At 37.8% G+C, this 27,745-nt stretch overlaps 1 long non-coding RNA gene across 2 annotated transcripts in view; it reads left to right on the forward strand.

The window, feature by feature from the left end:
• Positions 1–27,745, forward strand: part of LOC110257768 (uncharacterized) — a 575,664-nt gene that overhangs the window by 32,573 nt on the left and 515,346 nt on the right. For both annotated transcript variants that reach the window (XR_014835852.1, XR_014835853.1), the window contains one exon: positions 12,978–13,090. This is a non-coding gene — a long non-coding RNA (uncharacterized LOC110257768). The remainder of the gene's footprint in view (positions 1–12,977; positions 13,091–27,745) is intronic.

Raw genomic sequence — 27,745 nt, forward strand, 5'->3', positions numbered from 1 at the left:
GAATCTCCCTGGACTTCTTAATTATGTAATTCAAAAATCCCATTTATTTTTGTCATTTTGTATTAGATTTATGTCAATGACAACCGAAAGATTTATGATTAATCCATGCACTGTAATCCCTACTAATTTCCATTTCCTTTGGATCTCATTGTTTTTTCATTTAGGAGTTTTTAAATTCAAATTCTATCATCTAAGGTTAAGACTATTCCCCACTGTGGCCTCCCTGACAAATTTACTTTGGGTCTTTTCCAATCTTCATATCTTTGGTGGATGATATCACAGGTTCTGGTATTGGGGCCTTAGGAGCAATGAGTTGTTATTGAATTTCTCCCCCCCCCGCCAATTCTTCCATTTCTCTCAAACCTTTCTTCCACCTCATAAACAAATATAAAAAGGAAGAGGGGAATAAGCTTGGAGGGGAGTGTCATGGTGGCAGAGGAAGAAATATTTAAATATAAATTTAAAAAACTATTTTGAACCATTAACTTACCTTTGTTCCAACTCTTCAATTATAGTAGTTGGGTGGTAGAATTGGTGTAAAGAGTCACGGCAAATTGAAAATTGTCAATAAAAGTGATGCTACCGGTATTGTGAGTGCCATGAATAGGATGTTTAGAGGGAGACCAGTGGCATCCAGCAGAGACCAAGCTATTTGAGTGTCATTAAATTCATTATATGCCTTTTTGTGTTGCTTTCACTTTTATTCCATCTCCTAACAATTTTGGGGTTAAGGCCAGTCATTTCCCTATGCCTAGATTTCTTTTCGTAATGTACCTACCAGCACCACGGTGTGCAGAAATGCTGTTGATTCATTATTAAGATAGAATAATAAATCATTGTGACATCTATGATGCCTTCCATTATGGTAACTGATTTTGAAGATCTTATGTGAAATTATTTATAGAAATACAGAAAATTACACCTAATTAAGGGAATCCCGGATTTATTCCCTTCCCTTTTCCTATCAGAGATTATGGAATTTAATCTCTGATAAATGCTTATGCAAAATTAATATTCCTTGGGATGGGAAGGCCAGCTATATACATTGCATTGATTTTAGTCTTCTGTTGGGAAAGCTCATAAGTTAATCAGAAAATTGTTATTGTGTCATAAAAATGGGAGGTATACTGGTAGAGCTCACATGTCAAAATTACTCTATTCATGTTGTGTACTATACATCCATTATGAACTATGTCTGTTTCTGGCCACATGACCTACTGTTGGCTGCCTCCAACAATACTCTTGAGTTGGGTGGTGAGTAAGAAGGGTGAGGAGAAGGGGTAGCATAGATAATGAGCATCTCCTTTAGACTGGCTGAAGCCCTTGGACTCTATTATTTGACATGCACCAGTAGAGCTCCCTGTGGCAGTATTTTGAATAGTGTTGAAACTTCAACTTCATGAACTATTTTGACCAGTGTGGGTGAATTTCAACACTATATGAGCACATTATAGTCTTATTTTAAAAAGATGTTCCTCTCCATCCCCATAACAGATCTTTTAGCTGACTTTTTGTTATTTTCCCTTGTTATTGTGTCTCAGCAGGAGCCATATTGGAGAAAATCAGCAGATCAACAGAATGCTGTTAGTGTGCTGGAGCTTTTGTTTGTGCCTGTACACCAGTGTAAACATGAGCAGCATTTCACTCACCCCCCCAGTGCTCATTATTTGAAGCCATTTCCACAGCATGATATCGCACAATACTAAGGAAAAGTTGAGTCCACTATTACTTGAATGAAACCGAGAATAAAAGAACCCATTCTTAGTGGAGAGAAAATTTGTCCATACTCAAGCTGAAGGAAATCACCACAAATAGGCTGTGTGTATGTATATATGCATGAGTTGTTGTTAAACCCAGGCAGACTGATTGATTGGATTAAAATATATATTCAGTCTTTGATTTTTTCTTCTACATTATCTTGATTTTTTGGGTGGATTTCCTTTTAATATATTTTTTATTTCTGAGTTTTTTTAAAAATAAAAAAATATCTCATTAGCATTCTCCAAGCCCTTAAATGTAACATGGGGATCACCTTTTCACTTTATTTGCAAATCTTATTTCTAGTAGTCCTGAAGAAATACAAGAGGCTGAAAATGAATAATGGGGTTGGAAAAACAACATTCTCCTCCTATTCGGAGATGATATTCTTTTTCTTAAATGCCCATTTTTTGTTGTTGTTGTTGGAAAACGAGTTTTGTAGGTCAACCCACATGTAGCCATTTTATTATTTCCACTCAGCCAATCAGAGTCACAGTAGGTGAGAAATTCTTTGAGTTATCCAATCAAAGCCTTCAATGTTTGATACCATTATAACCCTTTTTAAAGAAAAGACTGATGTGGAGTAAATCTGCTTGTGGTTGGGCGTGAGTGCTAAGAATAAAGTGAGATCTGTCTTTGAAAGCTGTTAGCACTAAGAACAGTCCCAACAGGAGTTAACTACATCCTTTTCAGGAAAATAATAGCTATTATCTTTGCAATGATGATGTTCTCTTTTGGAGATAATGTCTGAGGTTGACATTCTTAATATATATTCAGCTCAACAAACTTTATTGTGAGTATACTATGCTCCAGCACGGTAATGGGTTATATAAATATTTATGAAATTTCCTATTCTCCTAACAGCCTTGCATATTACTGTCCCCATTTTATAGAGGAAAAAAAAAAACTGAGGCTTGGAGAGATTAAATAGCTTAGCATCATGAGCCGGTAAATGACAAAACCAGAATTTGGACCCATGTCTACCAGAAATTATAACCTTTGTTTCTTTCAGCTTCACATTGCTTTTTCTCACTATATAAAATATCCATTATTCCGCAAAAAATGCTTTTCATTTTGGCAGTGGCTCAAACATCCATTTTAGTGGAAAACATTCTGTGGGAGTCGAAAGAAGGTAAGACAAACATAAGCCACTCTGCCATTTGTATTCTGTGGAGTTTCTCTGTTGATTTCACTCCCATTTTAGAATATTGCATTTAATTACCTGTCAAACATATATCTTAACTTTCTGGAGGCAGGAGGGTCAGCCCAATTAGTGTTGTTATTTTTCCGTTTAGTTTTCTGAATATACCTAATGCATTTTAAATTTGTCCTCAACAATAACAATTTCAAGTAGAGAGCATCTTAAGAGTAAATCTTTTAACCCTGAGAATCTTGGAGTAAATTAATTTAATTTTGCAACCAAATTGGAAAGTCACTAAGAACATCCAAAGTTGGGATATTTCGATCTGATTCTCTATATTTTTCTTTCATGGCAAACAGATAATTTCTGAATCCCTTAGACTGTGTTCTATGCTTCCTTAGTAGAGTTTGGAGATATCTCTTTTTTTCCTGGCAGCTGAACAAGCTCAGGAGCTTTGCAGTTTTTCAGCGTCAAAATTGTGATTCTATAGGCTGTTTCCTTCCAACTGTGTCCTTGCATCCTTATGTTCTCAAAAAAGAGGAACCTTTTGCTTGTATTCTTGAAGGTTATTGGAGAAGGAGGGAGTCTCTCAGTTTAGTTGGCTAGAACATAATGTTGGTGAGGCCAAGGCAATACAATTTTGTTAGGAACCAGTTAATATTTTTGGCTCAGTTAGCAGAAATTGTTTCCAACTGGAACATTCAGACTTCTAATGAACATGACTTTTACCCGGTATCTAGATTCTACCAAGGAGAAAGATCTCATGAGATATTAGCTGTCTGTACTAGGACATTCTGTAGTTTACAAGCTTGTCTACAACTTATTTGATGACTTCATTATTTCACACTTAAAAAAATTTTTTTTACTTTATCTCTAGAAAATTATGTACCTCTTATCTGCTGAATACGTCAAATGCTCTCTTTAAAAACTCCCAAACCAAATGTTGGTTACTTCAGTGAATATTTTGAATAAGCCCTGGGAATTCATCCAGACACGTGGTACCACTTACCATCCTATTAATTATTACCCTGGAATCTAATGTATTTTCTGAAATGTGAATTCAGTTTCCTAAGGATTAGACATTATGTTGGACTTTTTCATGTGAAAGTTTTGCTGACAGTTCATCTCCCTGTCTGTGGTTGGGATAAGTACAGTTTCATTCCTGAAATTCATAATGTCAACACAATATCATATAGTACTTTATAGGCTTCAAAGGTGTGTTCAAGGCTACTGTCTCATCTGACTTTCAAAACAACCTTGTGAGGTCGGTGGAGCAGATATTTTTATATCCTTTTTATGCACAAGGACACTGAAAAATAAGTGGGTAGATATGGAGTGCTTAAACAAAATGATCCAGTGTTTCTCCACTTGTCAATACAGTTGGATAAATCCTTCCCTTAAGTTATATTCATGGTATTTATGTTAGGGGATACTGTTATCTCATTTAAGATGAAATACAATTAACTTATTTCACTGGTGTCTTATAGAGTTAATCTGGTGTCAAGTTCACAGAAGAGTGAGGAATTGGTACATGAATATTTAAAGGATCAATGTTTTCAAGGATATCGTAGGTATTATTTTCCAGGTTCAAAGTTCTTGTTAAGTTCTTTTGGTAGATAGCCATCTCTTAATTTTTTAATGTATAAATTCTATAAATTCTTTTTTCTTTTTCTTATTTTTTTTTAGGGCTTCACCTGTGGCATATGGAAGTTTCCAGGCTAGGGGTTGAATCAGAGCTGTAGCTGCCAGCCTATACCACAGCCACAGCAACACCAGATCTGAGCTCTGTCTGCAGCCTACACCACAGCTCACAGCAACGCCAGATCATTAACCCACTGAGTGAGGCCAGGGATTGAACCCACGTCTTCATGGTTTCTAGTTGAGTTTATTACCACTGAGCCACAGTGGGAACTCCCTGATGTATAAATTGTTTATTGCTCTGTAAACTAACCACTGTGATTTTAACAAGCAGGTTATCAAGGGCTTGGTGTTTGTATGTGTTATGGACTTCTTGAATCTAGTTTAATCTAATATGTTAAAATCTGTTCAGATACTAAAGCCTGATCCAGCATATTTACTCAGAAGTCATAATGAGTCATTGGTAAAAATGTTCCATATATAGAAAGTTTCTAATGTAAGCTAATCTGTATTAACTGAAAAAAAATATGGCCAAAGGCATTAATTATTTTAATAAATAATTTCCAATATCTGCTATGTGTATGACACTAAAGAGGATATGAAAAAGCATGACTCTGTAACAAAAAGGGAGCTTACGATCTAGTCACACATACCTCCATGCTAATCTTTAAAAAACAACACACTGGCCCTCAACTGATGTTTATCCTTTACTGACAAACGGCTGAATGGCTAGGGAAAAATCGTTCCATCCAGTGGCAAGTAGCCTTGGGGAGTCTTTTACATTTTTCTTTATTATGGTAAAACGTACATAGTATAAAATTTACCATTTTAACCACTTTAAGTATACAAATCAATGACATTAAGTACATTTACAATGTTGTGTAGCCATCTTTACTCGCCATTTCTTTAACTTTATCCTCCTAACACAGAAACTTTGTACCCACTAAACGACAACTTCCCATTCCTGTCTTTCTCCAGACCCTGGTAACCTCTATTCTCCTTTCTTTCTGTACCAACTTGCCTACTGTAGGCACTTTGTATAAGTGGAACCATACAATAGTTGTCCTTTTGTGTCTGGCTTGTTTCACTTAGCACAGTGTTTTCAAGATTCATCCATGTTGTCAGAATGTCATTCCTTTTTTTCTTTTTCTTTTTTTTCTTTTTATGGCTGCACGTGTGCCATATGGAAGTTCGCAGGCCAAGGGTCGAATCAGAGCTACAGCTGTGGCCACTGCTACAGCCATGGTAACACTGGATCTGAGGCGCATCTGCCCACTACACTGCAGCTTGTGGCAACACCAGATCCTTAACCCACTGAGTGAGGCCAGGGATTGAACCTGCATCCTCACAGAGACAACTTTGAGGCCTTCACCCACTAAGCCACAGCAGGAACTCCAGAATTTCATTTCTTTTTAAGTCTGAGTAAAATTCCATGTGTATATGTGGGATACACACACACACACACATACATATACATTATATACACTACATTTTGTTTAGCCATTCCTCTCTTGAGGAGAAATGTGCATTTTTGGGACATGTCTTCTGCCCTCCTTTCTTGGTCAGAGACAGGAGCACCCTCTCCCTGTTGCTTTTTTTTTTTTTTTTCTTTTTTGGCCATACCCACGGCATATGGAACTTCCCAGGCCAGGGATCAAATCTGAGTGAGAGCTGCAACCTACGCCATAGCTGCAGCAACGCCGGATTCATAACCCACTTCACTGGGCTGGGGATCGAACAGGCAGCTCCACAGAGACAGGCTGGATCATTAACCCACTGCACCATAATGGGAACTCCCCCCTCACCGTTTGTTATTATAGGTTCATTCCTGGGCTGGAGTGAAGGGGAGGGAGATTTGTCCACATTTAACAAATAAAAATACAGAGTGCTGAATTAAATTCAAATTTCAGATAAGCAGTGAATACTTTTTCAGTGTGAGAATGTTGCATGCAGTATACGCAGTATTTGAGATGTAATTATATTTGAACAGTTGTTGTTTATCTGAAATTTAAATTTAACTGGGTGTCCTGTATTTCATCATTTAGGGTTAAACCCTAAAAGGGAGGTCAGGTTCTTCAAACATTCCCCTCAGACAGCTGGTAATTCACTGTGCCTCTAGTGGGAGGAAGTTAATTAATTTGACCAAGGTGAAGGGAAGAATGACATTTAGGACCAGTGATGCAGCATGGCATGTACCAAAGTGATGGAGTTCTGAGACTGTCTGCAAGCTCTTCTCTTTGAGATAGCTCCTAAGTGGAAGAACTGAGACCAACTCCAGGCGATGTGGGCCTAATGCATCCCAGTGGTTAATGTTGTTGAAGAGCGTGGGCCCATGGCACAAATATCCAGGAACCTGTACTACACTGCCCTAACACAGGCTCACCCAAGGAAATCTCACCTAAATACTTCTTTCCTTACCTGGAATTGGCTCTGTCTCATCTTCCTAACTTATTATGACTCTTGCTTTTCACTCCTATGGGACTCTTTCACTTGTATTTACAGCTGGTAAACCGGCTGGAATGAAGGGTACATTTGGTGGGATTAGAGCCAGGTAAATGGTTTGGGGTCAACTTGTAGAAAAGGCAAAAGTGCTGGTAATTCCACTATGCTAAACTGAAATACCATTGCTTATCAAATCTTAAGGTATTTTGGAGAATTAAGTTAAAAAAAAAAAAGGATTAGGAGTTCCTGTCATGGCTTAGTGGTTAATGAACCCGATTAGGAACCATGAGGATGCAGGTTTGATCCCTGGCCTTGCTCAGTGGGTTAGGGATCTGGCATTGCTGTGGGCTGTGGTATGGGCTGCAGACAAGGCTCGGATCCCGCGTTGCTGTGGCTGTGGTGTAGGCCAGCAGCTGTATCTCTGATTTAATCCCTAGCCTGGGAACCTCCATGTGCCGCAGGTGCGGCCCTAAAAAGACAAAAAGACCAAAAAAAAAAAGATTAGGAGTTCTCATTGTGGTTCAGAAGGTTAACAACCTCACATGGTATTTGATCCTTGGCTTTGCTCAGTGGGTTAAGGACCTGCTGTTGTTGCAAGCTGCAGTTCGATTCCACAGCCACGGCTGTAGCTTAGGCCTCAGCTGCAGTTCCAATTCTACCCCCTAGCCTGGGAACTTCCATATGCCGCAAGTGTGGCTGTAAAAAGAAAAAAAAAGTATTAAATTGTCTTTTATAAGCTAATTAGATGTGTTACAGAATAAAGCCGGAAAATCTTTGAGAGCATTAAAAAATTTTAGTAAATATTGTTTATTTAATTTTATGCTTAAATTTCTGTATATTCCCATGGTTCAAAATTCAGAATATAAAAAGCTGTGTTCCATCCTGTCCTTGTCCTTCCTGATCCCCATTCTTACCCCTATGAATGATCACTTATTTTAGTTTTCTTATTTGTTCTTTCAATATTTATGTTGCTACAAATATATCTTCCTTTCTCTTCTTTCTTACACTATATGCACTGTTCTGCATTGTCCTCTCATCATTGATAGTATCTTGTAGGAGTCTTTCTGAATAGGTACAAAGAGAGCTTCCTGATCGCACGTTTATTGTGTGAATGTACTCTATTCCTTTCATCAGCATTTTCTTTTCTTTTTTTTTTTTTTTGTCTTTTTGTCATTTCTTGGGCCACTCCCGCGGCATATGGAGGTTCCCAGGCTAGGGGTCGAATCGGAGCTGTAGCCACTGGCCAGAGCCACAACAACGCTGGATCCGAGCCGCGTCTGCAACCTACACCACAGCTCACGGCAACGCCGGATCGTTAACCCACTGAGCAAGGGCAGGGACCGAACCCGCAACCTCATGGTTGCCAGTCGGATTCGTTAACCACTGCGCCACGACGGGAACTCCCTCATCAGCATTTTCTTGTGGGACACTTGCATTGTTTTCATATTACAAACAGTCTAGGAGAAAACAACCTTATATACACGTTATTTCTTCTCTGTGAAGATATAGAATGAATTCTTGGAAGTGGGATTGCTAGTCTAGAGGGCAAATTTATTTGGTAATTCTGATAGAGATTGCCAAATTGTATGGCAATCAGAGGAGTTGTACCATTTTGCACTCTAACCAGTCGCACTCTAACCAGTAGCACAACCTTGCCAACTGACTGTGTCTTGTCAAATTTTGGGATCTTATGAGTGAGATTGGGTGTTTTAATCACATGTTTAAGGGTCATGTGTTTCATCTCTAACTAGACATGTCTTTTGTCCATTTTTATATTGGGATATTAATCTGTTCCATCTCAATTTCTAGAAGTTTTTTTTTTGAAATATAAAATGGAGAGTAACACTTAGTGGCATGTTTCAAATAAATTTCCTGATCTCATTTGTTTTTTGTTTTCATACTTTTTTTCCATGAAAAAAGTTAATTTTTATTTCATTGACTTTTACCTTTTCTGTTAGGCTCTAGAAATTTAATTCATAGCTATAAAGGCCTTTATTGTGCCAAGATTATAAAGTGATTCTCTTACATGTTTTCTTGGCACTTTAATACTTTCAAAGCGTATGGTTAAATATTTGATACATTTGGAATTTATTGTGGTGTGCAGTTTTTCAGATAGCTACCAAGATATTTCGTAGTATTAGTTCCTCTTCACTCTTCCTTTTTAGAGTTTTTCTGGTTATTCTTACTTCATTTTTTCCCACATAAACTTTAGAATCAGCTTGTGTACTTCAAAAAATATCTACTGGTATTTTTATGAGGATTATATTAATTTTATGAATTAACTTAGCGTAATTGGTATATTTGTAATGCCGTTTTCCTTTCCAAGAACATGGTATATCTTTCCACTTTTCAAGTCTACTTTTATTTCCTTCAAGATTATTTCAAAGTCTTTCTCACATAGGTTTTGCACATTTCTGGGTAAGTTTATTCCCAGGCGTTTTATCCTCTCTGCTGCCCTTGTGTACAGGGTCTTCTCTTCTGTTATGTTGGCTTATGGTTGTTGTTGTTTGTGGACATAGGATGGCTATTGGTTTCTGTGTATTACTTTTATACTCTCCTTTCTATTTGTTTTCCAGTTGATTTTCTTAGGTTGTCCAGGCATACAATCATACCAGCTGCAAACAGGGATAATTTTGCCTTTATTTTCTAATGGTTACACATCAAATTTCTTTCTGCTCTCTAATTTCGTTGTTAAAAATCTCAAGTAGCATCACGTGGATGATGTTCATCTTTATAAATATAATTATGCCTAGAATTAAATTATGATTTAAAAGCTACCAACTTCATATTTTTTCTTATCCATGTCATAGTGAGGTTCCAAATGCCAAAAATGTTTAAGTGCCATGCTGCTATGCCTTCAGACTCAGATGTTGGACTTGAAAGGTTGCTTAGGCTTCTTGGGAACATTTGGCTGGATAGAGGGACCCTCGAGGCATGGTAGCTGTCAGAGGCAGGTCGGCACCTGATGCAGAGGTGACTTTGGAACCATTCCTGGGCTAGCAAGGCTCAGAGTTAATGGTGCTATTAGAGTCACATTTTACTCTTGGACTTACTTCTGACCTTTGCATTTTTCTGTTAAATATAATTTTTCCCTCTTCTCCCTCCTTCTTTTTGCCCTTTTGCTTGCCCTTTTCTTCCTTGTCCTTCTCTTCCTCCTCATTTTACAATTAACAAAGTTTAAGGAGGTTTTGTGGCATTTGGAATGGATTTAAATCTTATGCCATCTTGAAGATCATTTAATGTAGGAGCCTGCGGTGGGCCAAGAGGGGAAACCAAGAAGATAGATTAGGAGAATATGAAAAAAAACTATAGCATTGTTACATGGGAGATGATATGATCTGTGAAATCTGACCCAGTGAGGAAGTGGCTTTCGTGTAGGTCCTCTGTCAGGAAGGTTACTCTTCCCTTGAGAAAAACAGAACCACAGACGCCCCTCCCATGGCTGGTTGCCAGGCAGAATGCTGGAGACGCAGAGGTTAGAGGACCCAGGGGGGAAGCCAGTGAGGTGGTAGAGAAAAATTAATTTGCAGAGCACAGTGAAGATGTGTCATCGATGAGGTGATCTTTGTGTAACTCTAGACAGTGAGCGCTTCTGCAGTTATTACCGTAGGTTCACATAATATGAAACTTTATCCCAGTGATAACTGATCTGGGACCAGAAACATGTAAGCCACACAAAAGGAGATTCCTAGAACCTGGGCAATACGGGAAGAGAAAGATAGACAGGCTCACAGCAGAGCCAATTTTCTCATCCACATTTGGTAATGTTTTGAAAGGACTAGACATTAAAATAAGAACTGCAGCATTCCATTTGTAGTTTGTTATTTAATTTTGCTTGATCAATCTGGATTGTTCAAATATTTCATTCCACAGTGGGAATCAAGTCTTTGCTGTTTTCAACAAAATCCTGCTTTATCAAGTCCCCTAGAAGTTGTTATAAATAATCACTTAGATTGTTATAAATAATCATATAGACAGACTATACAAGCTGAGATTCCTGGACACAGGGTGGATAAAATTAGGCAGCAAAGAAAACTCTTTCTACAATGTTGCTTCTAAAAAACTCTTCCTATTTGGGTGTTTCTGTGCCAGGTAGGCTTTCAAAGGTGTTAGCCAGATGAGAACAGGGCCCGAGACATAGAATTGTATGTCATCGGTAGATATGCAGTCTGTGATTATTAATTGTTGTGATCCTGTGCTTTTTCATTTGTAAAACAGAAATAATATCTACCACCTAGGAATTTTATAGGAAAATAAATACATAATGTATATAATGTGTTCAGCCCCCTACTTGGAGCATATTAGATGCTCTGTAGATGGTAATTAGAATTAGTGTTATTACATCTGCATTTATAATAAAAACTTGGCCTTACTCAACTTTCACTTTGTTTTTCCTCAACAGTTTAGGACATGGAGCAAAGTTAACTACAACCATGGGTTTCTAAAATTCCTGGAGGACAACAGAACAAAATTGCAATAGCCAACTTCTAGTATGAATTGAATAATTTCAATTATATTGCATCCCCTAGACCTGTGCCTGATGGAGTATTTACATTGCAGGACAGTCTTGCTGTCTGGGCCTAAACTGAAGGAAAGGAAAGTAGAATAATGGCTTTTCTTTTTTCTTGGAGCTGTGAAACCAATAGCTTTTAGTCCAGCCTTTGAGGAGAATTTTAGAGTATGGCCAATTTGGGAACAGAGGAGTCCTTTATAAAGCTCCCATTATGATAAAACCCAACTCATCCTCTTAAATGTTCTCTTTCTCTGTGTGTTATGTTTTGCTGCCTTTGTGCCTTCCCCCCACCTTCAAGCAGTATGTAGCTGATGACTCTTCACTGAACTGGCAAGGATAGTCTCCTTCAGAGAGCTGATAGTTGAGCCTTAACCTGATGGCATAGTTATCTAATCTAGAAATTATTTTTCTTCTCACTTATTTTATGTGTCCTTCTATTTTCTTGATTTGTACCCTGGTTCTGTTATCAGACTTCTGGTCTTCCTGACACAGTAACATTAGAAATCATAAAGAACATTGTCTTGGGGTGATTAATTTGATGGGATTCTTCAGATTGATTTAATCAGTACCGGGCAGGAAGAAACAAAACTTGCCTAATTTTTCTCCTTGTACCACATAAATTAAATTGGAAATAGTTAGACAACCATGTAAATGCATTCTCTTATCTTACTGGCTTTCAGCAAAATTTACAACATACAACATCTGTTCTCTTTGCTTGAGTAAATCAACTTTACCCTTTTTTTATCTTCAAGTTTATCAATAGAAGGTGGAGGAAAAGTAACAAGCAATTAAGATACTTCAATCTCCTTGCTGCAGGGCTAATAAAACATACTCTCTACTTCGGTAATAATATCTTACAATTTGGTGAACTCAAAGCTTTTTTAAAATATGCCTTTAGTCACTTGTAATATGACTACATTGAGTTTCGTTTGTCAAAAAGGTTAAAGAGCTAATTTACTTTATGTAATTTCTTAACCAAAAAAAGAGGACTCACCCTGATTTTAAATGTTTTCATTATTTGCTCACACAGTTTAGAAATGGTTTTATGAGTTTTAGACCACCTTGATGATAATGGAACCAACAGTGATGGCAGAATCTATCTCCCTAAATCATGATTTTTGATGAAAGTAAGGCAATTTTAAAAATAATAATAGCTAACATTTTGTTTTTGCTGTGTTTCAGACACTGTTCCATGTGCTTTATGTACTTTTAACAGCTTAACTGTGTCTTCATATAAGAATACGTTTATGTTCCTGGTTTTTCCAGAAAAAGAAATGGAAGCTCAGATTAAAGGATTTGTCAAGGTTTCACTGGCTTGAAGTGACTGAGTTGGGCTGTGAATTCATGCTTAGTTTCCCACCTTACCCTTTTTCAAGTACTCAGATTCTTCCCACCCTTCCTATTTTAAGTACCCAAATCAATCTGCAAAATGTAGCAAATTAAAATGATTCTGAAATTGAAACAAAAATGTTGCTCTTCTTCCAGGTAACTGTCTGCAAGGACCTTCTCATAAATTTCGCTCAGAGAGGAGGCCTTCTGTGAAGTTGCCATTAGACATTGTCATTCATCTGTGGAGACTGAGGGCCAGATAGTTTCAGGTGAGTGGATCAGAATGTAGTAAAGACTTTGAAGATAATTAGCAGTGTGAGGGCAAGGGTTGTGTTTATTTTGTCTCCCTATCTATTCCCATTAGACTTGGCACATAGTAAGTGCTCATAAAAATATTCGTGAAATTAAATTGGAAACCAGTTTGGTCCTTGTGCGACTTGATTTGTATATTTTTAAATACTATTTCTTTTGTTTGAGTAAAATTAATACTTGCTGATTACAAAGAGTTTAAGCAATAAGGAAAGGAAGAGAAAACAATCTAAATCCCTCTACCTAAAAATAATCAATATTAACATTAGTTGGAGTTCCTGTCGTGGCGCAGTGGTTAACGAATCTGACTAGGAACCATGAGGTTGCGGGTTTGGTCCCTGCTCTTGCTCAGTGGGTTAACAATCCGGCGTTGCCATGAGCTGTGGTGTAGGTTGCAGACGCAGCTCGGATCCCACGTTGCTGTGGCTCTGGCATAGGCCGGTGGCTACAGCTCCGATTCGACCCCTAGCCTGGGAACCTCCATATGCCGCGGGAGCGGCCCAAGAAATAGCAGCAGCAGCAACAACAACAACAACAACAACAAAAATTAACATTAGTGACCATCATTGCAAATATTCTTCTGTGTATCTTATAGAAAGAAGGATAAGTAAACACAATAGTTTAAAGTAGGATTGCAGGAGTTCCTATCATGGCTCAGTGGTTAATGAGTCTGACTAGGAACCATGAGGTGGTGGGTTCGATCCCTGGCCTCGCTCAGTGGGTTAAGGATCTGGTGTTGCTGTGAGCTGTGGGGTACGTCACAGACGTGGCTTGTATCCCACGTTGCTGTGGCTGTGGTGCAGGCCGGCAGCTGTAGCTCTGATTAGACCCCTAGCCTGGGAACCTCCATATGCTGTGGGTGTGGCCCTAAAAAGATAAAAAGACAAAAATAAATAAATAAATAAAAATAGAATTACACTACACAAGCCAATTGCTTTCAATATAATTAATTCTAATTTCACAAAATTGAAATACAATGAAATAAACCTGAAGGAATTATTACCACTTAATTCAACATTTCTTTACCACAGGTTATTATTTCCTAAGCAACTACGTGATCTCTGTTAGCTTATGAAAAATTAAGAGGTTTTTTTGGTGTGAATGTGTATGTATGTATGTATATGTATACATATATATTCTTTAGTTTTATATAGTATTAATTTAAATTCCTGATATGAAATATGAAGATATCATTTTTACTTTTCTACTTCCCTAACTCCTTTTTATCTTATTATATTATTATTTTTGAACTATTAAGGTTTATATTTGTTATAGTCTGTTTTCTTAATTTACAGTTATCTATAATAAATTAACATTTAAATGAGACCTTTACCACTAATTCTCTTACCATGTGTTCTTCATTCCCAAGTTCTTCATTCTTATACATCTCTTAATTGGATAGCTTGTATACTCACCTAGTCTTCTTTTCTAGGTAAGGCTTACATGTGTTGGATTCCCTGAGTTTTCCATGATTAAAAGTGTCTGCCTTTTGCCTTTTTATTTGAATATCCTCATGACTGGATATAATATTCTTGGGTATACGTTCCTTTACAATATTGTAGACATATTTCTACTGTCCTGTCTGAAGGTTATAGTGAGGAGTGAGGAGGACTAATCACAGCCTGATTCTCTCTACTCGCCCCACTATCCAACTTAGTAATGTACTTTTCCCCCATGGAATTCCTGAAGACTTTATTTCCTAATCTTTGAAGTTGAATAACTCTGCATCAGTTTTTCCTGGACTTGTGAGCTTTTTCATTCTGCATATTCACATATTTCTTAACTTTAGGTAAATTTTCTTTTATTATATCTTTGGAGACTATTATCTTGGATGAGTTCTCTACAATAGGGACATCTTATAGCTTTGTTTTGGGTTTTTAAAAAATCTTTCCTTCATTATTGTTAGCTTTTCTCTGACAGCTTAACTTTTTTGTGATCATTTTGATATCTCAATTTTTAAAAATTTTCCAGTTGAGTGAATATAGGTTATATCGATTCTGTGCCCTTTCTATGTATTGCATGGTTTTGATCCTCAATTTGTTTCTTGTATCCACAAATCTCCCTTTTCATCTCTTTTTATCATCTTGCCTTTTAGCTTCTGTGGTTTTTTTCTTTTTTGGTTAAGTAGAATTTATTTCATGTTTTAAAAAATAGGTGATATTTACAGAGTTCAAAAATTGAAGAAAAACTCAATGTGAAAATACCCACTCTTATCTTCTGCCCATCCAGTTAACTTCTCCCATATATAACCAGTGTTATTAGTGACTTCTGTATACTTCTGGAGGTTATGAATGTTCAAGCAAAGATAAAAATGTAGTCTTTTTAAAAAGCTCTTGTTGTATGGGGTCCATAATATATGTTGTTCTATGGTTTAATTATTTGTAAAATAATTTCTTTCTGCTGCTTCAGTGACATACTTGCTTGGGCTAATTCTTTGTCTTTTTCTTTCTTTCCTTTTTCTCTCCTTTTTTTTTTTTTTTTTTTTGCCGTGTTGTGCTTGCATATTTGTCTTGTTATTTTTATTTTTCTCATATTTTACTTGGATATCTCGATCTGTAATTTTTTATTATTCTTACACAGTATAGATAGCTTCCTTGTTGTTTCCTACTTTATCTGAGGTCAGTGTTATTTGTGCTATAAGCCACAGTTGAAAATTGGGAACATTTAGTGCATAATCTCCTTTCATAATCTGGGAACATGGCAGAGGATGGGGGACTCAGTAAGGGAGTGTATATTTTAGTTTACAGTCTTGGGCTTTTGATGCTTTGTTAAATGCCCTGAACCAGGTTTCCTCCACCTAGATAAGAGGTATATCTTATTCACATGGCAGGGGAGGGGCTGGACACCATAGTCTTTGGATTTGTTCCCCAATTCAGCGTGTATCTCTGGAGCCCTGATTTCATCCAAAGGTGAGCGTCTTCTTTAAAAACTTCCTTTATTTCACCTATTTCTCTCCAGCAGCCATTTTCATCGTGCCCCTATTCAAAGAGGGAAAAGATAGTGATACAACTTAGTGAGAGTCTCTCCGAATTTGGGGATACAAATGAGAACTTCCTTGATTTTGTTGATGCAGTTTAGTGTATGAGAGGTGGGGAAAAATTAAGTGGAAACCTCCCTACAACATATTGGTTTGATTGAGAATTGTTTCTTTCCTTTGCTATCACCTTATGAAGTTTATGGCATTGGAATGTAATAGTTTTTTGTTTGGTTTACAGCCATCATTTTTCTTTTGCTCTTTTCCCCTTCTTTTTGTTAAGTATTAGACAATCAATTTCCCAGAAATCTTTATTTTTCAAAAAAGTATTTGGCTTATATTTTCCCTTCTATTCCCTGCCTGTAACCAAATTTTAACATTGTATGGGAACTTTTGCTACAATATATGCAAACATATAATCCGTTTGTGAAACTGGGAAATGTGGAGAAGTGTTACTTTGTTTAGAGGCAGTCTTCTTATTTTTATTGAATTTTAGGGGTTTTGGCAGCCTGGAATGATATTTTGAAATTTCCATCAGTCTATGGCTGTCCTAGAACACTGAACTCTTTCAAATCATTTTATACATCAATAGAGCCATATTTTTCAATGTGTTATTTGTGTACTGTCACTCCAAATGGCCAGAGTCTGGAAGAAACTGGAAAGTCTGATAAAGATCCTAGTCGGAGGATTGAGGGAGGCTTTTAAAATGAGATCACATGATGTCATGTCATGTCCAAGAGCCCTGCCTAGCCAGACTGCAGAAAGAGGTCTGACTAAATTCCCTGCCACAGCCGCAGCTGCCTTGTCCCCAGTGCTTGTAAAGGAACAGGCTGCTGCTGGTTGACAGAGGAAGATGGTCACAAAACCAAGAGCCAGGGGAGTGAGAACTGGAAGCAACTGAGAAAGGGAGAGAAGGAAGGAGGGACTACTCCTGGAGACCCGCCAAGCTCACTGGCGCTGTGAGCCCTGTGCATATTGTTGTGATGTGCCAAATGTTACCAACAGTGAGGTTCATATTTCTACCTTGTAATATGTCTCTTCTCCCCCCACCCCCGCCCCCAGGAGGAGTCAGATCACAGATATGAGTTTAAAAAAACTCCAAATACAGATCACATTAAACTGGGAACTGGATCCCATGATTCAGAAACAAGTCATGCTTTTTGGGCAGGATTGAAATCTTTAGGGTTTCTTGCCCCAGCACACAATTTTATTTATTTATTTATTTAAAATGATTTTTATTGTTTCCATTATAGTTGGTTTTCAGTGTTCTGTCAGTTTTCTGCTGTACAGCAAAGTGACCCAGTCACACACACACATATATGTGTATATACATTTTTTTCTCACATTATCCTCCATCACAAATGGCTAGATATAGTTCCCTGTGCTATACAGCAGGACCTCATTGCTTATCCACTCCAAATGCAATAGTTTGCATTTATTAACCCCAGATTCCCAGTCCATCCCACTCCCTCTCTCTCCTCCTTGGCAACCAAAAGTCTGTTCTCCAAGTCCATGAATTTCTTTTCTGCAGTACACAGTTTTAAAGGAGCAATAGATTAGGATTCCCTCTTCCTTTTTTTCTCAGAAGTTTGATTTTTTTTTTTTTTTTTTTAGCACATGAGGCTCTTCACACCAAAACCAAAATGTCCTTTCCTTGTCTGATGAATTTGAAACTGCTGCCACCTTCCTATTCACAGATAAAATATACATGAGCAGCCATAGGGGCTGCTCCATTGTGATTGAGCCATCAAGGATGCCTAGTCAGCAAGGTTTCTGTAGGCAGAACTTAAGGGGAACAGTACCAACTGCTGGCCGCTTCCTCTTCCCTAGAAAATGAAGTTGGCCTTAACAGTTAGATTGTAAAAGAGACATAATAGATCTTAGCATAGTTATGCAGGAACACCATAAAGATATGGTCTGTTGCCTTTTCATTGAGGCGAGACATTAGGCCATCTAATGAGTTACTGGGTCGTTGGGTGTGGGATAGAGAGTGGAGAGGGCTGATCGGTTATACAACATAGAAAACAGTGATGGGGGAGATAATGATCGTGTCTCTAGGGTGATCCTGAGGAGAGGATGCCCTGGTGCAGTTCCACTCTAAGAGGTGTATGCCATCCCATCCCATCCCATTTATCATCCAAACTGGGGCATTATGATAGAGTGAGAAAGGGGGGTGCCGTTAATAATTAATCCAGGGTATCCGTGCACATAGGACTGTCCTGGGCAAATATTAATTCAACCCTGCTACTTAACTCTGATGCTGAGTTTACTAAGTAAGCTTTTGATCCCAATTGGCCTTTCTATAAAGTTTTGTCTCCAGAGTGAGCGTGATGACCATGCCTTCATTCAGCAAATATTTTATTGAGCATAACACTGAAGTTTTACCTTCATGGAGCTTATAGTCTAGTAGAGGGATAGTGTGATCCGTGTTGTGTTAGGGGAAATATGAGGTAATATAGGTGGGCTCACTGCTAAGACTTAGAAGTTTCTGTTTTCCTGGAGGAAACCACTAGTTTCTGAGCTGAGACCTGAAGTGTGATGAGAACTTATTGGGTAAAGGATGTGAGGGAGAGAGTTTTTCAAGCCCAGGGAATTTTTCATGGGCCAGAGAAGCATCATTTATTCTAGGTAAGGAAAGATGTGTGTTAGGCTGAAGTGTAGGCTAAGTGAAGGAGAGGAACAAGGCTTGACAGAGATGGGAGCGGGCCACTCCCAGGGAGCACATGCACTCCACTGACTCTAGCCAAGGGGATACCTGCTGGCACCAGAGTGAACACACACACTCCACGCCTCTAAATTCCAAGCCAGATTCAGACTTGAGCTGAGGAAGTGAGAAGCTTTAAACCGAATGGGAGTTAGACCTTTTGATTTAGATTAGATTGGATTTTTAAAAATCTTTTTTTAAAGTTTCTCTCTCTTTCTCTGTCTCTGTCTCTGTCTCTCTCTCTCTCTCTCTTTTTTTTTTTTTGGCTGCATCTGCAGCGTGTGAAAGTTCTTGGGCCAGGGATTGAACGTGTACCACAGCAGTGACAACGCCAGACCCTTAATCCACTAGGCCACCAGGGAACTCCGTAAAAATCATTTATTTTTTTAATGGAAGTGATGAACTTAAACAGCAATGATTTAAACAGTACTGTCACACTTATAACCAAACCATATATCCATAGGCCCACTCTGTTCTGCTCTTTGATTTCTGCTTTCTACAGGCAATCACTTTCAACTCAGTGCTTTAGCTGCTGCTCTAGTATTTACTTTCAAATTCTTGTTATATCCCAAGTTTTCAATTCTGAACATTCTCTGTTAACTTTATTCTGTGCTAAATGAGGATTTACCTGTCTATCATTACTACCCTTCCCTGCTCTTCCCCCCCATAATACACATATACTCATCTCCCCAATATAATTATATTTTGATTTATTTTTATTAAATCAAAATTCCATGTTTACATCATTATGTATAGGTAAATAGGCACATTTATAGCTGAGCAACTTATATTCCCTTCTATTACTTCTCACTCTTCCTGGTGTTAATAATTATTTAGTTTTCTATGTACCTCTTGCTATTTCTACCACCAATTTTTTTTTTTTTTTTTTTTTTTTTTTAGGGCTACACCTGTGGCATATGGAGGTTCCCAGGCTAGGTGTCGAATTGGAGCTACAGCTGCCAGCCTGCGCCACAACCATAGCAATGCAGGATCCAAGCCACATCTGTGACCTACACCACAGCTCACAGCAACGCCAGATCCTTAACCCCCTGAGTAAGGCCAGGGATCCAACCCGCAACCTCGTGGTTACTAGTTGGATTTGTTTCTGCTGCGCCACGACGGGAACTCCTGCCCCAAACTTTTGAACATGATGATTGGTGTAGTCAATGAGGAAATCTCTCAGTGGCATTTTTTTCTTTGGCGCTATCCTTTCTGAAAGCTCATCTTCCAGTTCCAGGCTGAATGGCTCGCTCTCCAGGTCTACAGTATAATCTTCATCTTCAAACTGCCATTTACAGACATCCTAGAAATTTCTTTTCACTCTGTCCTGTATTAAGATCCCTAATCCCTGCTTCTTTCCTGATTTAGAATTGGTTTTTCTGCTTATCCCCAAAGCTGAGATATCATTTAGGGATGGAAACAAGAGATTCACCTGACAAAACAGGTCTGAAAATAATGATGGGAGAAAAAAAATCACTTCCTGCTTTCACCCTACCAAGTCCAATTTATTCATTACACTTGTTATAGGAGTTCCCTGGTGGTCTAGTTGTTAAGGATTTGATGTCACTGCTGTGGCGCGAGTTTGATCCCTGGCCTGGGAATTTGCACAGGCTGCAGGCGAGGCCAAAAAATAAATAAATAAACTCATTACACCAGTGGTGGGGGGATATATGATCAGATTGCGTTTTAGAAGCATTGATTCAGCTTCCCGTGTTTATTGATAAATGTTAGGCAGTGGGGACACAATACAGGCAAGACAGGCATGGAGCCTGCCCTATACCTCTCAACTCTGTATAACAGACAAGTGAGCGATTAGAATAGAACATGAAAGGCAAGTACAGGGTGCTTTGGTGGTGCATGAGCCGTGCACTTAACTCTGGCGTAGAGTGAAGGATAGACTGAAGGCACAAACATAAAAGGTCACGTATCCCATGGTCCCATGTAGAGGACAATCCAGAGGAGGCAGATCAGTAGAAACAGAAAGCAGAATTGGGATTGACTGCTAATGGGTACAGGGTTTCCTTTTAGGGCGATGAAAATGTTCTGGAACTAGGTAGTTGTGATGGTTGCAGAACACTGTGAAAGTACTAAGAGCCGTTGAATCATACACTTCAAAATGGTTAATTATTTTTTTTTCTGGCCCTGCTCACAGCATGCGGAAGTTCCTGCACCAGGGATCAAACCCCAGCCACAGCCCTGACAACGCAGGATCCTTAACCGCTAAGCCGCCAGGGAACTCCCCAAATGGTTAATTTTATATTATGTAAATTCTATCTCCAATTGAAAAAACAGAGTGGAAGGGAGAGCAGTTAGGAAACTACTTCACCAATGGTCCTGATGTAAGAGACATTTAAAAACATTTTCTTTATTTTGAAAGCATCATTTTTATATAGTTGGTGAATAGGCATACACATGGTACAAGTTTCAGGAAAGGACAAAGAGTTAAAGTGAAATCTAAGTCTCTTTCCTTCCCCATCTCCCAGTCACCCAGTTCCCTTCCCTCAGAGGAAAACATTATCAGATTCTTGCGTATTTTGAGTCTACACCTAAATGTGTGTTTTTGTGTATAAAGATGGTCGCCAACCTAGAATGGTTTGACTTACAGTTTTTTTTCAACTTTACCATGGTGAAAAAGTGATATACATTCTGTAGAAACTGTACTTCAAACTTGGGATTTTGACCTTTTCCTGGGCTGCCACAGTTTCCATTCAGCCAGTTGATCAGGAAGGGAAAAAATCAACACATTTACAAGCATCCTGTATCCATACAGCCATTCTGTTTTTCACTTTTGGTACAGTATTTAATAAATTCCATTCCATTCAAGTGTGATATTCAGCACTTTATTATGAAATAGTTTTGTGTTAGATGATTTTGCCCAACTGTTGGCTAATCTAAGGGTTCTGAGTACAGTTAAAGTAGGCTAGGCTACCTTAGTTATGATGTTTGGTAGGTTAGGTATATTCAGTACGTTTTTGAGTTAGGATATTTTCAACTTACAATGGGGTTTATTGAGATGTAAGCCCATTGTAAGTGAAAGAAGAGCTCTGTGTGTGTTCATATGTATATTATATATACTGTCAAAAATCCGGAAATAGTAACAGTTAAAACCGAGCCAGTAAAATAGTATTTAGTAAGAGTTTATTGTGCACAAAAGAACAGTTTGTGAACTGGGAGTCTTCACATCCAAAACTGAGATGAAGCTCAGAGGGATGTCATTACAGGATGGCTTTTAAAGTGAAAATGATGAAGCTGTTTAACCTTTATAAGCGATTGGTTATTACAAAGAGGCGTTTCTAGATAGCATAGTATTGGATAAAAGTGATTATCTTATACTGTTTTAGGAAGATGACTAAAGTTTCTTTTATGATTGCCAGAGGCATTTATAAGGAATAACCTAAGTTAAGTTTTACTTGTGTTTATGAAATAAGCTAGATTTAATTTTACTTAGGTGGCTTAAATGGTTTTGTCTGCTTGAGGGATTTTCAATCCTGGTTTATATTTCATTTTGGCAGTATCACTTTAAGTCAAAATGTAGCATACTATAAACAAGTTTTGCATTTTGCTTTCTTCAGTTAATATATTTTAGAGCTCATTTCATATCAGTACACAGAATGTTGTCTCATTCTTTTTAACACCTTCGGAGAATTTGATCATAGGACCATAATTTATCTAACCAGTTTCTTATTCATGAGTACTCAGATATTTAGGCTTTTTAAGGATTTTTTTTTTGCTACCGCAGACAATGCTATAGTGAATTATATATATATATATTTTTATGTAATTTATAAATATATGTTATATATATATATATATACAATTTACATACATATATCCCAGATGTGAGCATGTCATAAGGTCTTGAACTAAGGCAGTACAAGCTGGAGGGAGAGGAGATAAGAGAATATGAGAGAGAGCAAGCATGCAGGGAGGCAGAAGTTGTGAAATGTGATTGATTTCAAACGTTAGGTGAGGGAGAGACAGTTTGTATTGCTGTGTTCTTCCTTCCAATCACTAGCAGAGGGCAGGTGCTTAAAAATATTTTCTGAATGCAGCCACAAGAATAGCTTTAGATTCTAGTATAAATAGTGGGTTCTAGTAAATGAACCTCTTACACCCACACCTTGTTTTGATTTTCATGACCTCTCCCCTTCTGCTTTCCTGGAGGGCTTTGATTTGACAGTTTACTGACATCCAGTCAACAGCTTTAATTGTGCAGTGCATTCTGTGGAGTCAGGTTTATTTTTGCTTTTGTTTTTTTTTTTTGGTCTTGTAGATTATCGGCAGTACAGTGGTTAGTAAATAATTGCACTACAATGGGAGGAAAAATTATGTATACATGTATGTGTAACTTGGTCTCCATGCCGTACAGTGGAAAAATAAATAAATAAAAAAGGAGAGTTAAAAAAAAATAAAAAAATAAATAATTGCAAATCTGATCGTTGTGTGCCAGTGTTCTTAAATTGAGTGAATGTTTTATGGATTGAACAAACATCATATTTAGGTTTCCAGTTAATGTCAAGGTTAATGATATTTAACAAAATTGAAATTTATAGTAGGTTGTGCTTCTAATCAGTGTTCAGAAGTAGATTTGCTGCTTTCTCCATCTCTTCATACTAAGGAGTTCTGTATCTTGTCTCCCTTTAGAAACTTAAATTTGTTTCTTCTCTGAATTCCTTTAAAATCTCTTTTCCTCCCTAATTAAACTATGATTTAAAGACACAGTAAGATTATAATTAAGCTGGAGTTTGACCACAATATATTCTTTATTTATGGTGCAATTTCTCAACATTAGTGATTGATATAGTCACATAATAACTGTGACATTTGTGTTTAGGAAAATTTTCAACTGCCAACTTAAAAATTGTTGAGAGCCTTATTTCATACTGGCATGAGATTCTTTACTTTCAGGAACAAACCTGATTAGTGGTTTGTGTAAACTTCTTGCTGGTGTACACCTAAATCAGTCTCTCTTTTTGATTCTCTTTCTACACACACACACACACACACACACACACACACACTTATTTATTTATTCATACATTCTATTATCTGTCTGCTTTTGGCAGCAATGTGTAAAATTTCTACTTGTGTGGTTTTAATTAACTTCGTCTTTTGAGATGATTTGATTTAGATGTTGTGGGCCAGATAAGTGTGAGAGCTGTTATAGGCAAACTTTATTGTTAAGGAGTTTTGTGTTATAAGAAAATGGAAGTAAAACTTGGAAAGAGAATGAATAAAGAAATTGGATTGCCTTGCCTCCTGCTGTGTGGGTTAGCAAGTTAAGCATTTGGTATGTCTAGAAGTCTATTAATAGCTCAAACAGCTCCCCAGGAGGCTTTACCAAAAACCCTAGTAAACTAACTGGGGCTCCTTCTCTTCTTCTTCCCTGTTCTCCCTCCCTCCCTTTCTTTCTTTCCTAAATAGACACTGTCAAGTTGTTCTCTTGTAGGTTATACCCATTCATAGTTCTACCAGCCGTGTATGAGAAGCTGTTTTTCCACGTCCCTCCAACACAGAGGACTATTATTGCTTTTTATGAACCTTTCTTAGCTTGATTATATCTTTCCTGAAGTTTGCTGACCAGATCTCCTTTATTCTGGTCATTGTCCATTCTCTATGGAACCAGCTTTGATGAAGTTAATGAGGTTAGAGAAGGAAGCTAAGGTTTTTGAACATGATGTTTTATATAACACATAAAATATTTTATTTAAAAGTCAAGCATGCCGAGTAGTATAAAGAATATTAGAATGAACATCCTTGTACAACACCACCTCACTGTGCTATATTTTATTCTTTTTATAGCATTTGCTTTAAATCCTTTTTTAAAAGCGAAACATTACAGGTAGACTTGAAGCCACATGTACACCCCTCCCTGATATCAATTACCTTCCTCTTTCTCCAGAAATATCAAGTACATCATATATATGTGTGTATGTGTTTTTTATATATATATATATATAATTATTATTATTTTTCCTTTTTAGAGCCACATCCACAGCTATGGAAGTTTCCAGGCTAGGGGTCCAATTGTAGCTACAGCTGCCCGCCACAGCCACAGCCACAGCCACAGCCACAGCAATGCGGGATCCAAGCCTCACCTGTGACCTACCACAGCTCCCGGCAATGCCAGATCACCAACCCACTAAGCAAGGTTAGGGCTCAAACCCGTATCCTCATGGATAGTCAGATTCGGTTCCCCTGTGCTGCAATTGGAACTCCATCCTCAAGTGTATTTTTAATTCTACAAGAAATATTTTTGTTTTGCATATTTCAGTGATACTGTGTGAATTCTTCTCTGACTTAGTTTTTCATCAACATCATATATTTGAGATTTATTCATGTTGATATATCACTTATTGAATTGCCTTATAGTTTAATCTGAATATATCATAATTCATTTATCCATCCTTCTGTGGATGGACATTTGAGTTGTTGCCATCTTTGTACTATTGCATACAATGCTGCAATGAATGTTTCATAATATGTTTCTGCCTCTCTTTCAACATAGATAAGGATGTATGTGGTTCCAAGAGCTACTATATCCATCCAGGAGGATGAAATTGCTGCATCATAAGAACAGCAGTTCTGGGAAGATAGGGTGGTGTAGGGGGACAGTTCACTGTTCCTGAAACCAAAAGTTCTTTGAAATTTCTGTCTGTGAATTATGCAGATTTAAAGATCATGAAATAAGTTTGGAGAGGGAGATGGGATAAAGACCCAGTATGTTGGGCTAAGGCCTTAAAGAAGCTTTCAGTGATTTTAGGTGGGGGATTATTGATCAGGTTTTCATTTTAAAGACATTTTCTGTTGAGTTATGTGGAGAATGAACCTTGGTTGGAAGGAAGAGTGTTTCAGTTAGTACTCTTTGTATTGTAAGTAATAGAAAGTCAAACTCAAAAGGAGTTATATAACAAAGGAATTTATTGACACACATAAAAACAACTTCTGGGGTAGCAAGGTAGGTTTGACTCCTCAGTTGAATGATGTCACCAAAGATTCAATTTTTTCCAACTCTATCTTCCTTATGTCTCTGCCGCTTCCTGGTGGCAAGATGGTTGCAAACAGCTCCTGGGACAATATACTTTACCATCCATGCCCAAAGTGAGGAAATAGAGACATACAGAGCATCTGTCACTCAGTCAAACCAAAATTCATGCCCAGTGAATCAATCACTGACCCACTGGTGGGTAGAGCTATTCTGATTGGCTAATTCCACCTAGGACCCTTTCCTGAGGCTAGCAGATGGTATTGCCCACCCTGGATAGTAAGACTACTGTGTCACTGTGTAAAAGTGCCTCCCCAGAAGACAGTCTTCGCAGAGGCTGTCGTGAAGAAAGAATGGAGATATGTAGGCTTGTTAGAAACCTGACATGTGTCTTCTATAGCAGAGGAGTAAGCAAGCCTGGAGTGAGAGACATATGTAAAGAGGTGGTAGAATAGTGAAAAAATAGGTAGCTTTAGTCATAAAAGTAGGGAGAGACAAGAGGAGGTAGACTTGAGAAGTATGTAGGAATCAAGACTTGGTGATTTATGATCATGGGGAGAAATGAGTAGTGTACTAGTAAGGCTAGACTAAACTACTGTAACAAAGAGACCCTGAGATGTAATAGCTTGAATAGTCAAAGTTTATTTCTTTTTCAGGTTTAGAGTGTGTTCTAGGTTGCTGCTGATGGTGGTAAATGGATCTGATTAATCTCACAGGGATTCCGGTTTATCACATCTGGACCATCTTCAATATATATCTTCCAAAATTGCTTTCATTATTGCCATTCTAATCCCAAGGAAGGGGGAAAGTGCATGAAGTTATGAACACAAAGAGTTTTTTTGGCCAGACCCAAAAGTGGCCTCCATCACTTCTGTTCTCATTTCATTCAAGAGAAACTTGTCATAAGGCCACTTATAAAGTACAAGGGGTATGTGGTATAGGAGAGCATAGAGTTTGGTCTATGCTACAGGCTGTCTCTGCTACAGGTGGAATATGGTGACTTCCATGCTTCTGCTTGAGCAATTGATGATTGCTACTAGCAAATGTGTAGGAGACTACAGCAGGGGGATTGGAAGTGGGGAAGAATGGAAGATGAAGAGTATACATTGGGATACCTTGAGTTTGCTGTGCTTGAGGGACATACAGGTAGAAATTTATAATTGGCAGATGGCTATACAAGCCAGGCTTTCATAAAGGGAGATCAGGATTAGAGACATAGATTGGAGAGTCACCCATTATTAAGTGGCTGATCCATGGGGTAATTTTTGTTTAAAAGCATTTCTTGGCACTTACCTCGAAGCCCATCTGCCTCTTTTCTGCTGCCCACTCCTTCAATCATGTGACATTCTAAGGCAGTTTGACAGCTTAGTACTTGAAAAAGATAAATTTATTCTTTGAATCTGGAGATGTCTCCCTGTAACAGATTGTTTATAAAAATGTCAAAATAATATCAGTGCTAGCATGATGGCTAGGGGATCCCATTGTTAGCATGACTCCAACTAGATAAGTGCTTTAGAATCACTGCCTTTGATTGCCTGTCTTTAATTCAGCTCTCTATGCTTGACAAAACAATTAAGATTTTAAACAAATTTCTATGGGTTGCCCCTTATTCAAATGCCTATTTATGTAGTTGCGGATGATTTTTCCTTAGAGAAACTATGTTCTTATTCTTCTAATAAGTTGTGAGTGGTAGTTATTCTCATGTTCCTAGATTTGTAATTGAGTTGAAGAATTTTACATGTTGGGGTTGGGATTCATATTTGTCAAGGTTATCTCTATTGCATCCCTTTGTGGAAGGGATTGTGTTACTAGAAAATCCTTCAGAAAGAGGAAAGATTGTTGCAATTTCTTTTTTTGACTCTGGCAAATACTCATTTTGGAATTAAAGAACTGTGATGTGTTTTCCAGATATTTTTGAACCTATTCTGTTGCAGGGATTTTCGGTGTTAATA

This window comes from Sus scrofa, chromosome X, assembly GCF_054392235.1.
Source record: "Sus scrofa isolate SSC_HxYL_T2T_F1_AM1 chromosome X, Sscrofa_HxYL_maternal_Yorkshire_Landrace_v2.0, whole genome shotgun sequence".
Classification (NCBI taxonomy): Eukaryota; Metazoa; Chordata; class Mammalia; order Artiodactyla; family Suidae; genus Sus; species Sus scrofa.